The 20,621-nt window shown below is 38.1% G+C and overlaps 1 long non-coding RNA gene across 3 annotated transcripts in view; it reads left to right on the top strand.

Annotated features, from left to right (window-relative positions):
- Positions 1-1,827: 1,827 nt before the first annotated feature.
- Positions 1,828-20,621, top strand: part of LOC118351062 (uncharacterized) — a 40,085-nt gene continuing 21,291 nt past the window's right edge. For 2 of the 3 annotated variants that reach the window (XR_007402802.1, XR_007402803.1), the window contains exons 1-2: positions 1,828-2,026; positions 5,841-5,952. This is a non-coding gene — a long non-coding RNA (uncharacterized LOC118351062). The remainder of the gene's footprint in view (positions 2,027-5,840; positions 5,953-20,621) is intronic. The other variant, XR_007402804.1, reaches the window with a different exon arrangement.

The following is a 20,621-nucleotide window of genomic DNA, read 5'->3' as shown; positions in this document are numbered from 1 at the left end:
ACCTCCTATGGCAAAAGGGACTTTGCCAATATGATAAAAGTTAAGGATCTCCATATAGAGAGATGATCCTGGTAGGACCTAAATGTCATCACAGGGTCTTTACAAGAAAGAGGGAGAGGGAGATTTGATTACAGAAAAGGAAGGTACCCTGATGCCAAAAGCAAGATGCTATGCTACTCCTTTGAAGATGGAGGAGGGGCTACCTGCCAGGGAATGTAGATGGCTTTTAGAAGTGGGAAAAGGCGAGGAAATACCCCTAGAGCCTCTGCTGACCCATTGTCTTTAGTCGGGTGAGACTGATTTTGGACTTGACTTTCAAAACTGTAAGATAATGTATTTACCCTGTTTTAAGCCATTAAGTGTGTGGCGATTTCTTATAGCAGCAGTAGAAAACTAACCTGGTGTTGGAGCCTATTCTGGATTTTGTTCTTTCCTGATAAAATCCCTATCAAGGATTTGGATGTCTCACATAGCACATTTGCCTCTGGATATTTTACTCCCATAATTCCAAGGAAGGTATTTGGAAGGGATAGGCCTGGGGTTGATGAAAGTCTCACTCAAAACTTCTGGAAAGTTTCCAGGGGAAACCAACTAGGGATCTGTGGGTCTGGCTGGGCTCTCCATAAGCCTGTCTGTGGGAACTAGACAAGGTGTTTCTCTCAGTACAATGTTCGGCAGCCAGTCCTTAGGAGGAAATGATCCAGCCTGGGTCCTGGCACCTGGTATCCTGCCCACTTATGCAGATCATGGATAAGATGATGAATAAACCAAGAGGAGAAGCCAGATTCTCTGATAAAATATCCCTATAAAGTACAATAAATTACTGGAATCATTTAATCAAAGGAGACAGACATTCAGAATGATGAAGCCCAGGAATTGCCCAGGGAAGGAAATTAGCATAATTTAAGAGTAATTTTTTTTTTGGTACTATTTTAACAGATAAGAAGTATAAAAAGAAAAGGTACAACATCTGAGGGGTTTGGGAACCTATGCTTTATTTGCCCTGTGCAGCATCCTTAGCTTTTCACAAGTGAGAAATGACAAGAGAATGGTTACCATCAGCCAGCTACACTCTTGGCAAGCAGGCTGGCCACAGAGCGGCTCAGTCATATTCGGGTGGGTATATCAACTCTCACTTTCCTTTTGGTGCCTTAAGACTTAGTAAGTTGTTTCAGAAACCAATAAATCTAAATTGCAAGCACAGAGTCTACATTTCTGTATCATCATCTGTTTGCCCCCGGGCACTCTGATCTTTGCTTGATTCATCTGCTGCTTTGCTTTGCTTCTCTTTGAGTCATCATCTCCTTGAGAGGCTTTTGAAGTACCTCTACTGTGCCCCAATGATTTATAGCGATTTCAGGATTCAGGGTTTTCACCTTTGACTCACAGTTCTCTTTTGCCTTTGAACGTGGGCTTGGAATAAATTGAACTGAGATAATACTCAATCATTACTCATTTTTGAATCTCCCAAGAATTGTGGCCAGTCAGCTCACAAAGCTGTAGGATAAGTTCTGTCTTAGAAGGATCCTTGACCATGTATTCAAACAAACTTCACAGAGGTAGTTCTGTGCATCTTCCACACCTGACAAAGTGCTTGAGTCCTAAAGAGCTGAGTTATTTTCTAAGAAGGTTCTCAGCTCAATGGGTATAGACTTCTATAAGGCTCTGCTCTCAGTTTATCACATTTGACCAGAAATGGACACAGAGGGAACACAGTCTGTACTCAAGCTATATTTCTGTTACACATGTAGAAAGGACAAAAACACAAAAGGATTTGAAGCACAGTGCCTGCAATGAAGACTGTATGCAGTCAATGATTGAGGCAGCTCAAGGGCACAGCACACTGCGAAACACCCAGGAGAAGGGCTTTGAAGTACAAGGTCAGCACTTCCATTTGATCCGTACTGCTTGGGACATCACCCAATACTCTCTGTTCTTTCATTCAATGCCCTGATTTTTGGCTCTTTCTGGATCTCCACCTCTGATCACCATCTCCTGCTTCCCGGCCGAGAGGGGAGGCAGGTAGGTAAGAGAAAGCACGGGCCGATGGGGAATGTTGGTATAAGGAAGAGACTTATTTCTGGGAAAAATGGCTTTTTCTTAATTAAGATGCAGATAATTCAGGATGAACACATGCTGGGGACGGCAAGGATCCAAGTGGATATACCAGACGTTCCAAAACTATGATCTCAGGTCTCTGGGTGTTTGGAATTAGTATCAATAGTTATGTGCCAAGAACACTGTCATTGTTTATAGATAGAATAAGTAAAATGTGTCAATTATGTCAATTACTTGTGCTACCATTTTTCAAATATAACAGAATGTAAATTCAGTTTTAAACACTAATAAATTCATATGAATTTAGTACTTTTCTAATTTTTATTTGTTCCTCAACATACCACAGTAAAAGTAAGAGTACCATCATGTGGACATCTGAAAAATAAAGAGCCTTTTGTTTTTTTCCTTTGAATTCTGGAAAAATAGGAGTAGGCAAATTCTGACACTTTAGAAGGGGTAAATGTTTCGTTGGATAAATGAAGCCATACTTTTTTTGAGTGCATATAGATATTCTTTCTATACAACCTAAATCTGTCCTTGGATGAATTTAGTTCATTCATGAAACTGTGCATTTGGGAGTTAAACTCTTTCTTTCAAAATCAGTTGTTCATCATTGGGTATGTCTCTTAAAATTAAAATATAAACATTTTTTCCTCTTAGAAAACAGTAGATATTAAATATAAAATAAATAGACAATGAAAATAGAAAAGGAAAAATTCTCATAATTTCACTGCCCAAGATAACTACTATTAATATCTTTCTCTATATATATCCTTCTAGAATTTTTAAAATATACATTCTTATGTATCTGATTTAAACAAAATGATCTTTTTCTACGTTGTATTTATAGCCTGTTGTCTTTTTGTCTTTTTTCTTTCATTTACCAACTTAGGATCAATCAACATCTTCCATGAGAAGACATATTACTAAAATTTGGAATTCCCTACTAAATAATTTTCAAAGAAATCTATGATTGAGGTAAATTCAGGTTCTAGAGAGCAGAAGGGAATTCTTATGTCTCCCTTTGAAATCATGCCTGGAAGGTATAGCAAGTTAATGCGACTACACAGATTTTTTTTCCAACACAGCTTCCTCCCAACTAAATAATTACCATTTCTTTCTTTATGCCACATGTTCTTTTGTGCTTTTTATTCTTCACCTGAGATTAAAACCTCTTTAATTAGGAGCTAGAGAATTCACTCTAATTTAGGATTCATATAAAAATCACTGGCCTGGACTAAACAATTCTAATCTTTCACTGCTTGTGTCCCTGTTCTAGGGTGCTTTTAGCAATACACATAGCTTCATATTTATAGAAATAAAAGGTCCTTTAAAAGCCTATTAAAAGGGTCCTCAGGAGTGCAGAGATATCAAATGGCACTCTAGTATTACACTGATTTTAGTTTAAATGAGATAGAGCCATGTTTCCTTTAATAAAAATACAAGCTTGCAAATGACAGACCTATAATATTTCCATGAGTCATAACCTCAGGAAGGGAAAATCTTCATAGGATAAATTTTATGTTATTCTTATTTTCTTAATTTATTTATTTGAGAGAGACAGTGAGAGAGAGAGAGAGCACATGGAGGGAGAGGGAGAAGCAGACTGCCTGCTGAGCAGAGAGCCTGATGTAGGGCTCGAGCCCAGGACTCTGAGATTATGACCTGAGCCAAAGGCAGACACTTAACCAACTGAGCCACCCAAGTGCCCTTTCATAGGATAACTTTTAGACTGAAATGATAATGAAATGGACTCAAGAAAAATTTAAAAACAATTAAATAATTAAGAGTGTGAAAATACTATCTATGAAGCAACTGACAAGATTGTATTTATTTCCTTTGGTAAAATGGCTGTTAGTGATTACAAATTATTATTTTTAATGGCAAATATGTTCTATGTTGACTTGTGACTGGCTATTAACCAATGTGAAGGACAAAACGAGAACCAGAAGCCTTAATATAAAGACTTAGATTATACCTCTCTAAAAGCAGATTTGACAGAAAGTACATTGGACCACCTGGAAATCAGATATCTGAGTGCTATTTGGGCTCTGCCACTGGTTCACCATACAATCCCTCATATGGCCTATTATCTCCCTGCATGAGAGTTTACTTATCTCTAAAATGAAATGATGGAACTAACGGATCGCTAATATTCCATCAGCCCTGACACACTCTGATCAGGGAACTATCATTCTTACCAGCATCGCAGAGACTGTCAGCTGCTTCCACCAACATCCATCTTTCTCTTTCTCCTTAGAAACAAATCTTGATGCCTTTAGCAGGGCATAATTTTTCCTGGAATAAAAAAGAACATTTCTCAGTTTTCTTGTAGCAGAGTGTGGTCATGTAACTAAGATCATGTCATAGACCTAAATAGAACTAAGGTCATAGACCTAAAAAAAGTAGAAGTAGAAGCAAAAAGTAGAAGCAAATGAGTTGTATGGGACTTTGGGAAGGGAGCCCAAATGAAACCATCTCAAGCTTTCTCTCCTTTAGGTCCAAGACTCAGATGTGCTGGCTTAAGCCATAAAAGTCACCTTGGACCACGAGCTGACCTTGAGAATGGAAGTCACTGCCTTGATGATAGAATAAAGATAAAATCCTCGGTCTCCCTAACAATACCACAGAGTCACCATATATGTCTTGGAGCTGTTCTGTGCTGTTTTTACATGAGAGAGAAGTTTACGTCTCTCTTCTTTAGGCGAGAATTTTTTTTTCTGTGAAAAGTAGCTATATTGAATTCTAACTGATGCAGTCAATAAAATGTGATTACTCGCTGTTGTAAAATAACTACAACTACCAATTATTTTGCACTTAATACAATGCCAGGTACAGTCCTAAGTGTTTTATGGACATTGTCTGATTTGATTTGCACAATAAGAATACTTATGAGTTAGGTAATATTACCTATAATTTACAAATGGGGAAATGGAAAGCTTAGAAAGATTAAATGGTATCTTCAGGGTCATGTAGGTTATGTGACAGAGCTAGATTCTACACCAGGTTGGGATGACTCCAAAACTTATTCTCTCAATCGGTATCATCAGTTTAGTGCATTCATTATTCCCTGTGGGTAAAAGATGCACAAAGAACACAATGTTAGCTGGTATTTCTAGAAAGCCTTACAGAATTGTCAAGAATTGGAGTGCCCAGCTGGCTCAGCCAGAGGAGTGTGCAACTCTTGATCTCAAGGTTATGAGCTCGAGCCCCATGTCAGGTGCAGAGATTACTTGAAATAAATAAATAATTTTAAAAAATTGTCAAGATGTAGACAACATTAACTGTAGTCTATTCTTTGAGCAAAATGAGGAGACAAAAATCCCTCATAACCACCATAACATGGACAACCTTAACTACCTAGGTCATCAAACATTTTATAAGAAATTTTAAAAATAGAAATAACATTACCTAATACTAAAGATTGCGTTGGCTATTAAATATGACAATATATGTAAAGTGAATTTCTCAGACATTAGAAGACCAGCTTCACAATGCGTGCTCAATAAATGGTACCTGACAGCATTATTAGGTAAGAAACCCATAGTGATGTTGTGAAAATTTGGGGGAGTCAGAAATAATAGGTTCAAAGACAACATCTGCAACTGGGTAACTATGTGAATGCAATTCAGTCATTTGATTTTTTTAGCATTTAATTTTCTAAGGAATGGATTACTTATCTTATAGAATTGTAATTGGAGACCATGTCTTTCAAATGCCCTTCCTAACACGGTTTAGAATCGCAGCAAATGGAAGTATTAATATTACTATTGTTCTCACAGGATTCAAATACACTTATTTGCCAACAGTGATTTTTCTCGTTGGTCTATGAACTTCGGCGGAAGAGAGTGTCTGCCGCGGGTGCGGCTGAACTATAGCAACATGCGCCTGTAGGTAAGGGGCCTCTGTGGGGTGGTCTCCGCAGAGGCAGACAGCTGTAGTACGTACTGTGGCAGGCATAACACTGGGCTGTTCTTCTGGGCCTGCCAGATTGTTCTGGAATTCAAGTTTGTCTCCTCCTATTTCTATGTGCCTTGGTCTCCTTCTGCCTTTATACTTTAGCCATGGCCGGTCCAACCTCAGTGGGGCAAGAGGAGGACTTTGCAATGCTCATGGGACACAGAGAGCCTAACTGCCTTGGGAGCTGTGTAGCAGGCTGGCGGCGGCTGCGAACACTGGGTACTCCACGTGAGAACATTTTCATCTGAGAACATTGTCATCTATTTCTGTTACTCATTCTCTTGGCAAATTTTCACTGTCTTGAGAAGCTAATTTCATAGAAATCAAATAATAAAACAGGACAGATTGAAAACAAGGGTTTTCTTACATAAATATCACGTATTTAATTCATTCTGACACTAATAATTTATTTAGAACTCTATTAGAAAGTGGACCTTGCTGACTAAGATTGCACAGCCTTCAAAGCCTCGTGCAAATTCTAAACTGTAAAAAATGTTTTCCCATCTCCCCTTACTCCCTTCCCCTCCGTGTCAGGTTTTATTTGAGGTTAAAATATCCATTTTTTCTGTTTTAAGTCTCCCAAATTTGCCTCATCCTTGATGGAAAATGGGTGACTCTCAACTCCTGCTTCTAGGCTGCAAGGGATGAAGGAAGGCACTGGAACCCTGGGGGATAGATGCTTGCTCATTGTCTCAATGTCACAGCTCTCCTCCTACAACCTACTGCCCCAGGAAAGGCATGCTTTGCTTGTGTTGGTGGGAGGTGCAAAGTCTGAGCAATCCACAACAGACCATCTGAAATAATTTTCCCAGGTAGCAGAATAAGCATCTAGCCAGGCATTGCACTGCTTTTCAAAGAGGTGAGTCCTTTCTTGTTCCCTAACTGCCATTTAAAAACTCCAAACAAAAAATTAAGCTGTTGATGCATGTATCAAAGCCAAAGCAAGGAATAACTCCTTTCAAAAAGACAGCAGTTTTTTGGAGGCGGGTGTGGGCTCTGTGTGGTTGCATCCTTAAATTGTGGTTTGAAGTCAGTATCAATTTTCTCTGATAACAAGACGTGTAAATCAGAAAGGCTGATATTACTACAACAGAAAAAAAGTGTAGAGCATTTGGAGGCTTAATTATGCTTTCATTTAAAAAAAAGATTTTATTAATTTATTCATGAGAGACACACAGAGAGAGGGAGAGACATAGGCAGAGGGAGAAGCAGGTTCCCGTAGGAGCATGATGTGGGACTCAATCCCAGCATCCCAGGATCATGACCTAAGCAGAAGGCAGATGCTCAACCACTGCCCACCCAAGTGCTCCAGCCTCCATTGCTTTTTATAACTGTGTTCTTTGAAGGGAAATGTCAAACCCTGTTTAGGTTTTTGTTGAAACTAACTTCCAAAGACTTACCTTCCTTGAGTATTTATTCCCCTTTGCTTTTCTGTTCACAGTACCCTAGAATTACCCTTCTGGCCCTGCCAGGCATCATGGTGTTTGCTTAGTGAGAGCTCATTGCACATTTTCTTTACCTTGCAGTGATGATGCTTTTTTCAAAAAAAAAAAAAAAATCATCAGTGAATTAACCAAACTGAGAAAAGAGTCTTCACTTCTGTTCAATGGGTTTTCTCTGATCTAGAAAAAATACGGTTTATGATGGAACTCGTGAAAACCAATATTTATCCCTGGCTTTCCTTTCTGCTCTAAATGTTGCATTACATTTAAAGCATTCAAATATTTCTAAGTCAGTTTATACCTTGACTTTTCTTAGAACTGTATAGTTTCCTCTGTGGTGTCTTAAGACTGGTCTGGGCACATGGTTTCTATGCCCATGCAAAAGGCATGAGTGCCAAGCACGGAGACCAATACCCAGATGCCTGTCCAGCACCCTGGACAGATGACACAGCCCCCAGGATTCTAGTTAAGCAAATCGCATGTGGGTATGAGTCGGTTGGGGTCCTCATTGGGGGATGACTCCCCTGAGCCCCCCTTAGGACCACATCCCAGGGGTTTCCCCATTTCCTGGCCCCTTCTTTCCCATCCACCTGAGTACTGTAGACTGGCTAACATCTCCCATTCCCAGCATCCTCCTTTTCTTCTTTAAAGATACCAATGTTGATGACACCCAAGGAAGTAAAATGGCTAAGACATATGCTAGTATCTTTTGAGTGAGATGGCAAATATAGGAGAGATAGGGTTAAATATTTACCTTAGACATAACTCAACTTTGGAATTTTCATACATTTATCTTTATACGTTAGCTCCTGTGCAGGCGGGCGAAGGCAAGGGAGAGGAAGGGAGGGGATGGTGGCAAAAAGCTATTTCTGCGGAGAGCAGCTTTCTGCAGCTCAGAGGCCCCGGATCTGGGGGGAACTGGGGGGCAGGCTAGCTCCTCCCTCAGCCAGACAGCCCTCCCCTGCCCCCTTGTCTCTCTGCTCTGGCCTTAACATCTCACATATGTGGAGTAAGCTTTTTCTCTCCCTGCCAGTGGGCATTTAGTAAGCTGGCTCATTCTTCATACACTACCCTCCCCTCCCCTGCTTCATTTTTAATTTTTTTCTTTTAAGTCACAAATTGGAGTGAGGGGGAACAGTGATTTTTAGGAAGCTAGTCCTCTTCACAAGGTCGGTTTGTGCCTATTACCCACTGAGAAGAGAACAATGTGAGCAAATGATCACATTTGATTAGAAAAGGAAAGAACAAGGCTAAGCTCATAATGACAATCGGCAATTTGAGGAATTAAAATTATTTTAGAAAAGCATTGATTTCTTCTAAATTAAAATATGCCCGGAAGCTTATCTATATTTTATATATGGTCAAATGACTTTTTTTTGTTACTTGGTCCCTCTCATTTTAAACCATTTGTGAGCTGACTTTCCCATTTATGCTAGAGGATGTTCTGTATCTCAGAATAATAATTGAGAATGCCCCCATAAATATTTTAAATTTATGAGGCTCTCTTTCTTACTAGCTACACTACAATTCCTTTAGTGTAACAGCTAAAGAAAAGCATTGTAGAATTCTCGAGAAAATAGTTCTTGGTTTTAACTTCTTTATGCTCAGCAGCCTTATTATTGTCAAAATTCCCCAAATTAAAATGCAAAACTCAGCTTCTTGGCTGGGCTCGCTTACTTAACCTTAATAAAATATAAGGGTCTGTTTCATTAATCGGAAACACACCAGACACAGTGCATGAATTTTATCTTCCACTTTGTCCTTTGTATTTCAGAATGATGATGATAATAATAACAATAAAAATCCTTGGATTTGGCAGCCAGACAATTGTGTTCTTTTTGTTTCTATCATGTTCCTATGTAAAATGAATTTCTCAGACAGACTAAATGCCTTTAGGGGCGAAAATTCCAGAGATCCTCTCCCTTGGAAATCTTTAAAAATAGAATAAACTTTCATTTGTCTGGGTGTGGTTTGAGCACAGTCTGTCTTTGGCAGAGGGATGGTTTAGTTGACCTACTGATGTTGCTTTAAGCTGCATGATCACTTAGAGGGAGAATTTTCCTTTAATCCTTGCCAGATTTAATTTATCACAACAATGCATGTGCCTATGGATGTCATGAAACAAAAAAGGAGGTGCAATCTTCTTTTCCATTGTAAAGTAATAAAACAGTTTCTCAAATTTGAGAAAGTAAGATTAAGTCAAGAAAATGTCTGGTTTTCTACCCCTCTTCCAGCTTCTCCTGAAAGATAGTGAAATTTGATAAATAGCGCGCTATTTAAGACAAGATGTTTTCAAACAACTGGGCCAAATCAGCAAAATGGAACCATATGCTCCATGAAGACCACCTTCATGTTCCTTGCATGAATCTGACGCTGGGCATCTGGACAGAGGTGGGGGGCACTGACCATGCCAAGGTGTGCTGCTGGGCATTGACGGACTGGGGTTGGGAGAGGGCTGGGGAAAGTGGTTTCACAGATATGGTTCCCACCTGTGTCAGCCCAGGCCCTTGTAATGCATGCATCCTCTGTCCTCCTGTTGACCTCCCAGAAACACTGTGGGCAGCCACAAATTCCCCTGCCGTCCAATTGCCCCCCCCCTCCCACCTGGGGTGATTATATAATGAAAGTTTCCACTTTTCTCAGAAAGGCCAAAAAAAAAAAAATAGTGTTACCATGTCAGTTCATTCATCATTAATACATATACACATGCAAGAGTCATACACACATGGGGAAACTTTTTTAAAAATGATTTTATTTATTTATTCATGAAAGACACAGAGAGAGAGAGAGAGAGGCATGAGCAGAGGGAGAAGCAGGCTCCCTGTAGGGATCCCAATGTGGGACTCGATCCCAGGACCCTGGAATCACGCCCTGGGCCAAAGGCAGCCGCTCAACCGCTGAGCCACCTAGGTGTCCAGGGGCAGTTGTTTAAAACTATATTTTATTTATAGTCAAATTTTAAATCATATTTATTCAGGGGTTCACCAGGTTACTTTCTCTTCCATGACAGAATCCAAAGGTTGATTTTTTTTTTTTTTTTTTTTCAAAGGTTGATTTTGTTTTTAACAGTCTTTAGTGAGGTATTACTTATTGATCGGAAAATGCATCTACCGTATGCATGCAAACCAATGTTTTTTAATGAATTCATAAAACTGTGTAATCATCACTATAGCCCAGTTTTAAAGGTGTTTCCATTACCTCAATAAGTTCCGCAGGTCCATTTGCAGACAACCTCCCCTCCTGTCCCCAGCCCTAGGCAAGCACTGACTGCTTTCTGTTCTAGAGACTTGCTTGTTCTAAAAAGTTTACACGGATCAAAGAATACAATAGGGGATCTTTTCTGAATGCTTCTTTTGCTTAGCATGTTTTTGACAGTCGCCTGTGTTGTAGTATGTCAGTGGTTTGTACCTTTTTATTGCTGAATGGGGCAGCCCAGGTGGCCCAGCAGTTTAGCATCGCCTTCAGCTCAGGTCGTGATCCTGGAGTCCCAGGATCGAGTCCCGCATCGGGCTCCCTGCATGGAGCCTGCTTCTCCCTCTGCCTGTGTCTCTGCCTCTCTCTCTCTCTCTCTCTCATGAATAAATCAATAATATCTTTATCGCTGAACGGTCTTTCAGTGTAGTAGGTAGACAACATTGTTTTTGTTATCAGTTCACTAATTGAAAGACATTTGGTTCCCAATTTTTGGCTATCACGAATACAGTGCTGGGAACATTCAGGTAAACGAGTCTTTGCGCAAATACAAGTTTTCATTGTTTTTGGGTAGATAGCCAGGGGTAGAATTTTTATTTCACATGCTAAGTTTATATTTAATTGTTTTAAAGAAACATAGTTTTCTAGAGTGATTGCATCATTTTACATCCCCTTCAGCCATTTTACAAGGATTCCGATTCTTCCTTGTCAACACTTGCTGCTGTCTGCGTTTTGATGATAGCCATCCTACAGGGCGTGAAGTTGTAACTCATGATTTTGATTTGAGTTTACCTAATGATTTATGACGTTGAGCATCTTTCCATGTGCTTATTGGACATTTGTAAGTCTTCTTTGGACAAATGCCTATTCAATATCCTTTACCCATTTTTAAATTAGGTTGTATTTTTTTTAAATTATTATTATGGATTTGTAGATGCTGTCAACTGAAAGAAGGCCAACCTCAAGGTAGGTTGGTAAATGCTTTACTCATTGTCCTCCAGAGGATGCTAGCCCGGGAGAGAGTCTTTCACGTTGCTCTGGAGAACTGCTCCGAAGCTTGTTAGCTATAGGAGATTATATACGCAAATAGAGGAAGGGGTTAAATGCTTTCAAGGAATTCTCCAAATATTTGAGTGTCACAAGGTGTAATTTTTTTTTTTTTTTTTGGTTTACTGATTTCCACATAGACATCTGAAAGACCCTTACATCATCTTAACAAATTATGTTTCTATCATAACTGGTTGTTCAAAAATATTATTTGCATGCTTCCACTTAACTGATTTTCCAGTTCTTCTTGCTTTTTTTTTAAGTTTAATTTTAATTCCAGTCAGTTAACATAAAGTGTTATATTAGTTTTGGGTGTATATATAGCAATTTAACAACTCCATGCATTGCCTGTGCCCATCATGGCAAGTGCACTCCTTAATACCCATCACTTATTTCTCTCATCCCCCGACTCTCTTCCCTTCTGGTAACCATTGGTTGGTTTGTCTTCTGTAGTTAAGAGTCTGTTTCTTGGTCTCTCTCTCTTTTTTTGCCCTTTGTTTATTTGTTTTGTTACTTTTTTTTTTAAAGATTTTATTTATTTGATAGAGAGAGAGAGAGCATGTGCAAGCAAGGAGAGCAGCAGAAGGAGAGGGAGAACCAGGCTCCCTGCTGAGCAAGGAGTGCCATGCAGAGCCCTATCCCAGGACCCCAGGAGCATGACCTGAGCCAAAGGCAGATGTTTCACTGACTGAGACACCCGGGTGCCCCTTGTTTTGTTTCTTAAATTCCACATGAGTGAAATTATAAGGTATCTGTCTTTCTCTGACTTATTTTGCTTAGCATAATACTCTCTTGCTCCATCCATGTCCTTGCAAATGGCAAAGTTTCATTATTTTTTATGGGTGAGTAATATACCATTTCTTCTTTATCCATTCATCAGTTGATGGACACTTGGCTATGGTAGATGATAGCTGCCATAAACATCAGGGTACAGGTACCCCTTTGAATTAGTATTTTTGTATCCTTCAGGTAAATACCTAGCAGTGTAATTGCTGGGTCATGGGTAGATCTATTTTTAACTTTTTGAGGAACCTCCATACTGTTTTCCAGAGTGGCTGCACCAATTTGCATCCCCATCAAGAATGCACAAGGGCTCCCCTTGCTCCATATCCTTGCCAACACTTGCTCCTTGTTTTGTTGATTGTAGCCATTCTGACAGGTGTGAGGTGACAGCTCATTTTAGTTTTGATTTGTGATGTTGAGCATCTTTTCATGTATTTGTTGGTCATCTGATGTCTTTGGAAAAAATGTCTATTCATGTTTTCTGCCCATTTAAAAAATTGGAATATTTGGTTTTTGGGTGTTGAGTTTGTAAGTTCTTTGTAAATTTTGAATAATGACCCTTTCTCAGATATGTCATTTGCAAATATCCTCTCCCATTTCACAGCTTGCCTTTTAGTTTTGTTGATTGTTTCCTTTGCTGTGCAGAAGCTTTTTGTTTTGTCAATGTCCCAATAATTTATTTTTGCTCTTGTTTCCCTTGCCTCTAGAGGCATATTTAGAAAGATATGGTAAGGCTGTTGTCAAAGAGGTCATTGCCTGTGTTCTCCTCTAGGATTTTTATGTTTTCATGTCTCATATTTAGGTCTTTAGTCCATTTTAATTTATTTTTATGTATAGTGTAAGAAAGTGGTCCAGTTTCATTCTTTTGCATGTAGCTGTTCAATTTTCCCAATGTCATTTTTTGAAGAAATGGTCTTTTTCTCATAGGATATTCTTTTTTGCTTTGTAAAGATTTATTGTTGTGGGTTCATTTCTGGGTTTTCTATTCTGTTCTATTAATCTAGGTGTCTGTTTCTGTGCCAAGATCATTCTGTTTTGATCACTACAGCTTTGTAATATAACTTGAAGTCTGGAATTGTGATGTCTCCAGCTTTGCTTTTCTTCTTCAAGATTATTTTTGGCTATTTGTTTTTTTTTTTTTTTCTGGTTCCATACAAATTTTAGGATTATTTGTTTTAGCTCTATGAAAAATACTGTTGATATTTTGATAGGGATTGCATTAAAAGTGTAGACTGCTTTGGGAAATATAGATATTTTAACAATTTCTTTTCTTCCAATCCATGAGCATGGAATGTCTTTCTATTTCTTTGTGTCATCTTCAGTTTCTTTCATCAGTGTTTTATAGTTTTCAGAGTACAGATCTTTCACCTCTTTGGTTAGGTTTACTTCTAGGTATCTTACTACTTTTGGTGTTACGGTAAATGGGATTGATTCTTTAGTTTCTCTTTTTGCTGCTTCATTATTGGTGTATAGAAATGCAACAGATTTTTGTAAGCGGGTTTTGTATCCTGTGACCATACCAAATTCTTTTATCAGCTCTATCAGTTTTTCGTGGTCTTTCAGATTTTCTCTACAGAGTATCACATCATCTACAAATAGTGAAAGTTTTACTTTTTTTTTTTTTTTGACAATTTGGATGCCTCTTATTTATTTATGTTGTCTGATTGCTGTGGCTAGGACTTCTAGTACTAGGTTGAATAACACTGGTGAGAATCAACATCTTGTTTTGTTCCTGACCATAGAGGAAAAGTTCTCAGTTTTCTCCCATTAGGTTGATATTAGCTTTGGCTAATATATGGCCTTTATTATGTTGAGGTATATTCCCTTTAAACCTATTTTTATGAGGGTTTTTTTAAAATCACGAATGGATGTGCTTTGTCAAATGCTTTTTCTGCATCTATTGAAATGATCATATGTTCTTATCCTTTCTTTTATGAATGTGATATATCACATTGATTGGTTTGCAAATATTGAACTACCTTTGCAACTCAGAAAGAAATCCCACTTGATTATGGTGAATGATTTTTTTTAACGTATTCTTGGATTTGGTTTGCTAATATTTTATTGAGAATTTTTGCATCCAAGTTCATCAGGGATATTGGCCTATAGTTCTCTTTTTTAGTGGAGTCTTTATCTGGTTTCAGTATCAGGGTAATTCTGGCCTCATAATGAATTTGGAAATTTTATTTCATTTTTCTATTTTTTGTAATAGTTTGAGAAGAATAGGCATTAATTTTTCCTTAAGTGTTTGGTAGATTTCCCCTGTGAAACCATCTGGCCCTGGATTTTTGTTTGTTGGGAGTTTTTTGATTACTTATTCAATTTCTTTGCTGTTATTGGTCTGTTCAAGACTTCTATTTCTTCCTGTTTAAGTTGGTGGTTTATATATTTCTAGAAATTTATCCATTTCTTCCAAGTTGTTCAATTTGTTGGCATATTATTTTTATATTTATAATTATATAAATTATATTATACAATTATATTTATAATTATATCTATGTGTTGCTGGTTGTTATTTCTTCTCTCTTGTTTGTGATTTTATTTATTTGAGTTCTTTCTTTTTTTCTTTTTGATAAGTCTGGCTAGAGGTTTATCAATTTTATTAATTTTTTCAAAGAACCAGCTCTCGGTTTCATTGATCTGTTCCTTTTTTTTCTTTTAGTTTCAATATCATTGACTTCTGCTTTAATCTTTATTATTTCCTTCTTTCTGCTGGTTTTAGGCTTCATTTGCTGTTCTTTTTCTAGCTTCTCTAGGGGTACAGGTAGGTTATTTATTTCAGATTCGTCTTGCTTCTTAAGGTAGGCCTGTATTGCTACATACTTACGTCTTAGGAACAAAATTGGTCCTAAGAGGTCCTAAGATCACGTTTTCATTTTCATTTTCATGCATTTTTTATTTCTTCTTTGATTTCCTGGTTGATCCATTCATTGTTTAGTAGTATGTTGTTTAACCTCCACATATTTGTGGTCTTTCCAAACTTTTTCTTGTGGTAGACTTCTCATTTCATAGCCTTGTGGTCAGAAAAGATGTATGTTATGATTTCAATCTTTTTATATTTGCTGACATTTATTTTATGACTTAATATGTGATCTATTATGGAGAATGTCCCATGTGCACTTGAAAAGAATGTGTATTCTTCTGTTTTAAGGTAGAATGTTTTGAATATATATGTTAAGCCCATATGGTTCAGTGTGTCATGCAGAGCCATTGTTTCCTTAGTTTTCCATTAGATGTCTGTCCATTGATGTAAGTGGGGTGTTAAAGCCCTCCATTACTATTGTATTAATATCAATTAGTTCCTTCATGTTTGTCATTAATTGTTTTATATATTTGGGTGTGCCCCTATTGGGTGCATAAATATTTATAATTATTAGATCTTCTTGTTGGATTGTCCCCTTTATTTTGATGTAGTGCCCTTCTTTATCACTTGTTACAGTCTTCACTTTAAAGTCTAGTTTATCTGATATAAGTATTGCTACACCATCTTCTTTTGACATCTACTTGCATGACAGATGTTTCTCCATTCCCTCAGTTTCCATCTGCAGGTGACTTTTGATCCAAAATGAGTCTCTTGTAGGCAGCATATACATGGGTCTTGTTTTTTATTTTATCCATTCTGACACCCTATATTTTTTGATTGGAGCATTTAGTCCACTTACAGTCAAAGTAATTATTGATATGTATTTATTGCCATTTTATAACATTGTTGTTTCTGAAGATTTTCTCTGATCCTTTCTTGTCTTTGTCACCTTTGGTCTCCCCCTTGCACTCAATTAGTTCCCTTTAATATTTCTTGCAGAGCTGGTTTAGAGGTCATGAACTTTTTCAGTTTTTGTTTGTCTAGGAAACTCTTTATCTCTCCTTCTATTCTCAATGATAGCCTTGCTGGACAGAGTATGCTTGGCTGCAGATTTTTCCCATTCAGCACTTTGAATATATCATGCCACTCCCTTCTTGATTCCCAAGTGTCTGTTGAGAAATCTCCAGCAAATCTTATGGGTCTTCTTTGTGAGTTAAGGACTTCTTTTGGCTTGCTGCTTTTATTTTTTTCTTTATTATTATATTTTTCAAATTTACTTACAATATTTCTTGGTGTTGGTCTGCTTTTGTTGATTTTGATGGTAGTTCTCTGTGCCTTCTGGATCTGGATTTCTGTTTCCTTCCCCACATTAGGGATATATTCAGCTATTATTTTCTTAAAAAATACTCTGCCTCATTTTCTCTTTTCTTCTTCTTTTGGGACCGTATAATACAAATATTATTATGTTTGATGGAGTCACTGAGTTCCCTAAGTTTATTTTCATGTTCCATAATTTTTTCTCTTTTTGTTCAGCTTCATTATTTTCCATTATTTTGTCTTCTAGATCACTAATTTGTTCCTCTGCTTTTTCTAGCCTGCTGTTCATTGCATCAAGCTCATTTTCAATATCACTTATTGGTGATTAATTATTTTTAAATCCTTTTTTTCTCTGTGGCAAAGGTGCCCCTGATGTCTTCTATTCTCTTCTTAAACCTAGTGAATATCTTTATGATTGTTGCTATAAATTCACCATCAGGCATGTTACTTATATCCATTATTGCTTAGATCTGTGGCCATGGCCTTACCTTGTTCTTTCATTTGGGATAAATTCCTCCTTATTTTGTCTAAGTCTCTGCCTTCTTCTGTGTATCAGAAAAGCTAGTTATGTTTCTTGCTGCTGAATGTAATGTCTTTATGAATAGGACATCATGTAGTGTCCAGGGTCTGGCACTTCAGGAAGTGTCTCTGGGGTGTGCTGTGTGCACTCTGCTGTTGTGTTGTGGCTGCTGTACTCATCAGGCCAGTTATCTGTAGAGGCTCTCCTTGTCTGTTGTGGGCAGTGTTTGGTCCTTGGCCTGAGTGTGGCAAGTTTAACTAGGTGTACTCTGGTCTGCCTGTGAAATGAGACCTGATAACACTTCCATGAGAACTGAGGCCCTGCAGAACTTGCTGGTTGGGAGATGTGTGGGGGCAGGGGTTTGGGCTGATCTTCTGGACAAGGGGTCTTCTGCATTGGTACTGAGGGAAACTTGACAGAGAGGGGTAGTCCCAACAGAGCATGGAGGGGAGAGGCTTTGTGTAAGCAAGTTAGGTAGCCACTGTAGGTGCTGGGCTGCTTCCTGCAGGGGGCTCTATGTTTATGCTGAGGGCTGGAGGAGGAAAATAGCTCCAGCCAGCTCCTTTGTTCCAAGAGAAGAATTTCCACGAACACTGCTTTTCTGAGACATGTTCCAAGAAATTGAATAATCTCCCTGCTGTGTACCCTAGGTGTTGTTCAGATCACTATTTCCATGCTGTCTGCTTTTGGGGTTTTGCCTGACATTTCTGCAGGAACAGCACAGTGCCCTCCAGGTTCTAGGCTAGTCAATTTCACTGACATTTAAAACTCTAGGCTTTAAGCCCTACTGGTTGTAAGAACTCATGAAATTCTGGGCAGCCCAGGTGGCTCAGCGGTTTGGTGCCGCCTGCAGTCCAGGGTATGATCCTGGAGACCCAGGATTGAGTCCCACATCAGGCTCCCTGCATGGAGCTTGTTTCTCCCTGTCTGTGTCTGTGCCCCTCTCTCGATGTGTCTCAAGAATAAATAAATAAAATCTTTAAAAAAAAATTCAGCCCCTCTTGTTTTCCAAACCAATGGCTTTGGGGAAATGTTCTCCTTGTGTATTTAACTGTGTGCTTCTCTCTCTCTCTCTCTCTCTCTCTCTCTTTCTCTCACCCTTCTCCATGACCACAGCTCCCTTTCATCCACAGCACCTGTGATCCATCCATTTCTCCTCTAAATCACACCTTTACATTCCCTACTTTTTTCTATATGGCCTCTTCTCTTCCTCCAGTTGTGGAGCTTGTGCTGTCAGTCTTCAGGTCTTTTGCTGGGTTGTTTAGGATGATTTAATGGTTATCTAGTTGTGCTCATGGGATAAGACAAGCCTAGGGTCCTATTCCACTGCTGTCCTCCCTCTCCTATAATCCAGTTCTTCTTGTTTTTGATATCTTCTTGAGGTCACATGAAGGCGTAATAGAAGGCTGACATCAGCCACCTACTGCAGTTGTAGTGCACAGTGCTCTTTATAGATTCTGGATACAAGTCTTTTTTAAGATTTGAAAATATTTTCTATCAGACTGTGGATTACCTTTTAACTTTAATCTATCAAAAAACAAAAGTTTTAAAATTTTGATGTCCAGTTAATCAATTTTTCTTTTATAGGTCATGATTTTAATGTGACATCTAAGACATTTAACACAATTACAAAAGTATTTTATCTCACATCTCCCCTAGAATTTTTATAGTTTTGTCTCTTACATTTAGCTCTGTGACCCATTCTTAGTTATTTTTTATGTATGGCATACTACAAAGATTTAAGATTATTATTATTGCTTTCTTTGCATATGGATATCCAATAATTCCATCACCATTTGTTGAAAAAATTATCCTTTCACCACTGAATTTCTTTGGCTCTTTGTCAAAAGTCAACTGACCACAAATATAAAGATTTATTTCTGAACTTTCTATTCTGTTCCATTGATCTATATGTCAATCTTTATGCAGATCGCACTGCCTTTATTATAGCATTATAATAAGTTTTGAAGGTGGATAGTGACAGTCTCCTTTGTTCATTTGTAAGTCATTGTCCTCGTACTACTTCTTTCACTGTAGGCAATGGTTTTAATTTCCAATCTCAAAAACAGTTATTGAAAAAGAGATTGTCTTTTCCTTTACATATCTGTAACTTGCTAGGTTCTTCTTATTAGCAATTATATACATGTTTACAAGTATAACGTAAACATGTATACATTATATACATGTTTTATTTTTTCAAAAAAACCTACCATCTCAAAAATAGTGGCTTAATAGAATACACATTTATTTAGCTAACAATTCCAGGAGTCAGCAATTTGTGATGTGCTCAGCTGAGCAATTTTTTTCTCCTGCTCTTCTTCATGTGTGTGTGGTCAGCTTCCAGTTTTTTTGGTTGTTCTACTTCTGGGGTTGACTGGATGTCAGCTAGGGCAATGGTGGGTAACTAGGTCACATGTTTCTCATCCATCATCCTGACCTTGTTTCCTGGGCAGTGGAGCACCAAAAACTCAAGAGAGAAAACTTTTCAAATCTCTGCTAGTGTCTCCTTTGCTAATGTCCCATTGGTCAAAACAAGCAACAAAGCCAAGACCAATGGTAATTCGGTAGAGTTCTACCAAAAGTGAATACAGGCATGTATGACCTAATTGAAGGCATTGCTGGGGTCAATCTACCACAGTTTTTGGCAACCTCATGGAATTAGATGCTTTGAATATAAAGAGAACCAAGTTTCTGGGGATAAGCCAAACCAAAGTTTAACAAGCCAGTTATTCCAAAGCAACCGTTTTTGGTCATTGGGACATACTCTTCCAGAAATTTCCAATCCATAGAACCCATCTCATCCAGTAGCTAACACTAGAGACTAAGGACATAGAGAAATAAAATGGCTCCTTATAATTTTCCCTAGGATAACAAAACTTTTAGTTTGGGGAAACTAAAATAACCCAAAATATTTCCTCCATAAGAACATTTAGGGACCTTCAATTCCAACCCCTTCTCTGCCTTAACATGATTTACTTTCAGAACAGAATAATCCTAGAGACCTTAGTGGTCATATAGACCAAATATAAAGGTCGTACTTTAGAGTTCCACTGAAGAGGTAGTGTTCTTTACATGACTAAATCTAAGCAACAGGGCATCCTGACATCAGGATTTACCACTTCTATATAAATTACCAAATCACACAAGTGTTTCCCTGTATTCTTTCTGGAAAAAAAATTACAAGGAGCTACTAGATTTTTGGTAGGAGATGAAGCTTTAATTCCAAATTCATAGTAGTCAAAATTAATTCATTATTGTCTCTTTCTCCATGTGATATGGGTCACCACCTGCATTAGAGTCCCTGCTGCCACTGCTGTTATGAAAACACTCAGAATATTTTAGCAAATAGGTGGACTTGGGTAGTAGATGAGAGGAAGGAAGCTGCATGGTCTATACTTAGCCCCGTGAATTAAGATGACCTGCTGGAAGCCTTTGGTGAATAGTTTCAATGTGTTAGAATGGTAGCTCTGGATTAAATATATTACTTGGGCCAACCAGA

This window comes from Canis lupus, chromosome 16 (assembly GCF_003254725.2).
Source record: "Canis lupus dingo isolate Sandy chromosome 16, ASM325472v2, whole genome shotgun sequence".
In the NCBI taxonomy this organism is placed as follows: Eukaryota; Metazoa; Chordata; class Mammalia; order Carnivora; family Canidae; genus Canis; species Canis lupus.
This window is presented reverse-complemented; position numbering and strand designations above follow the sequence as displayed.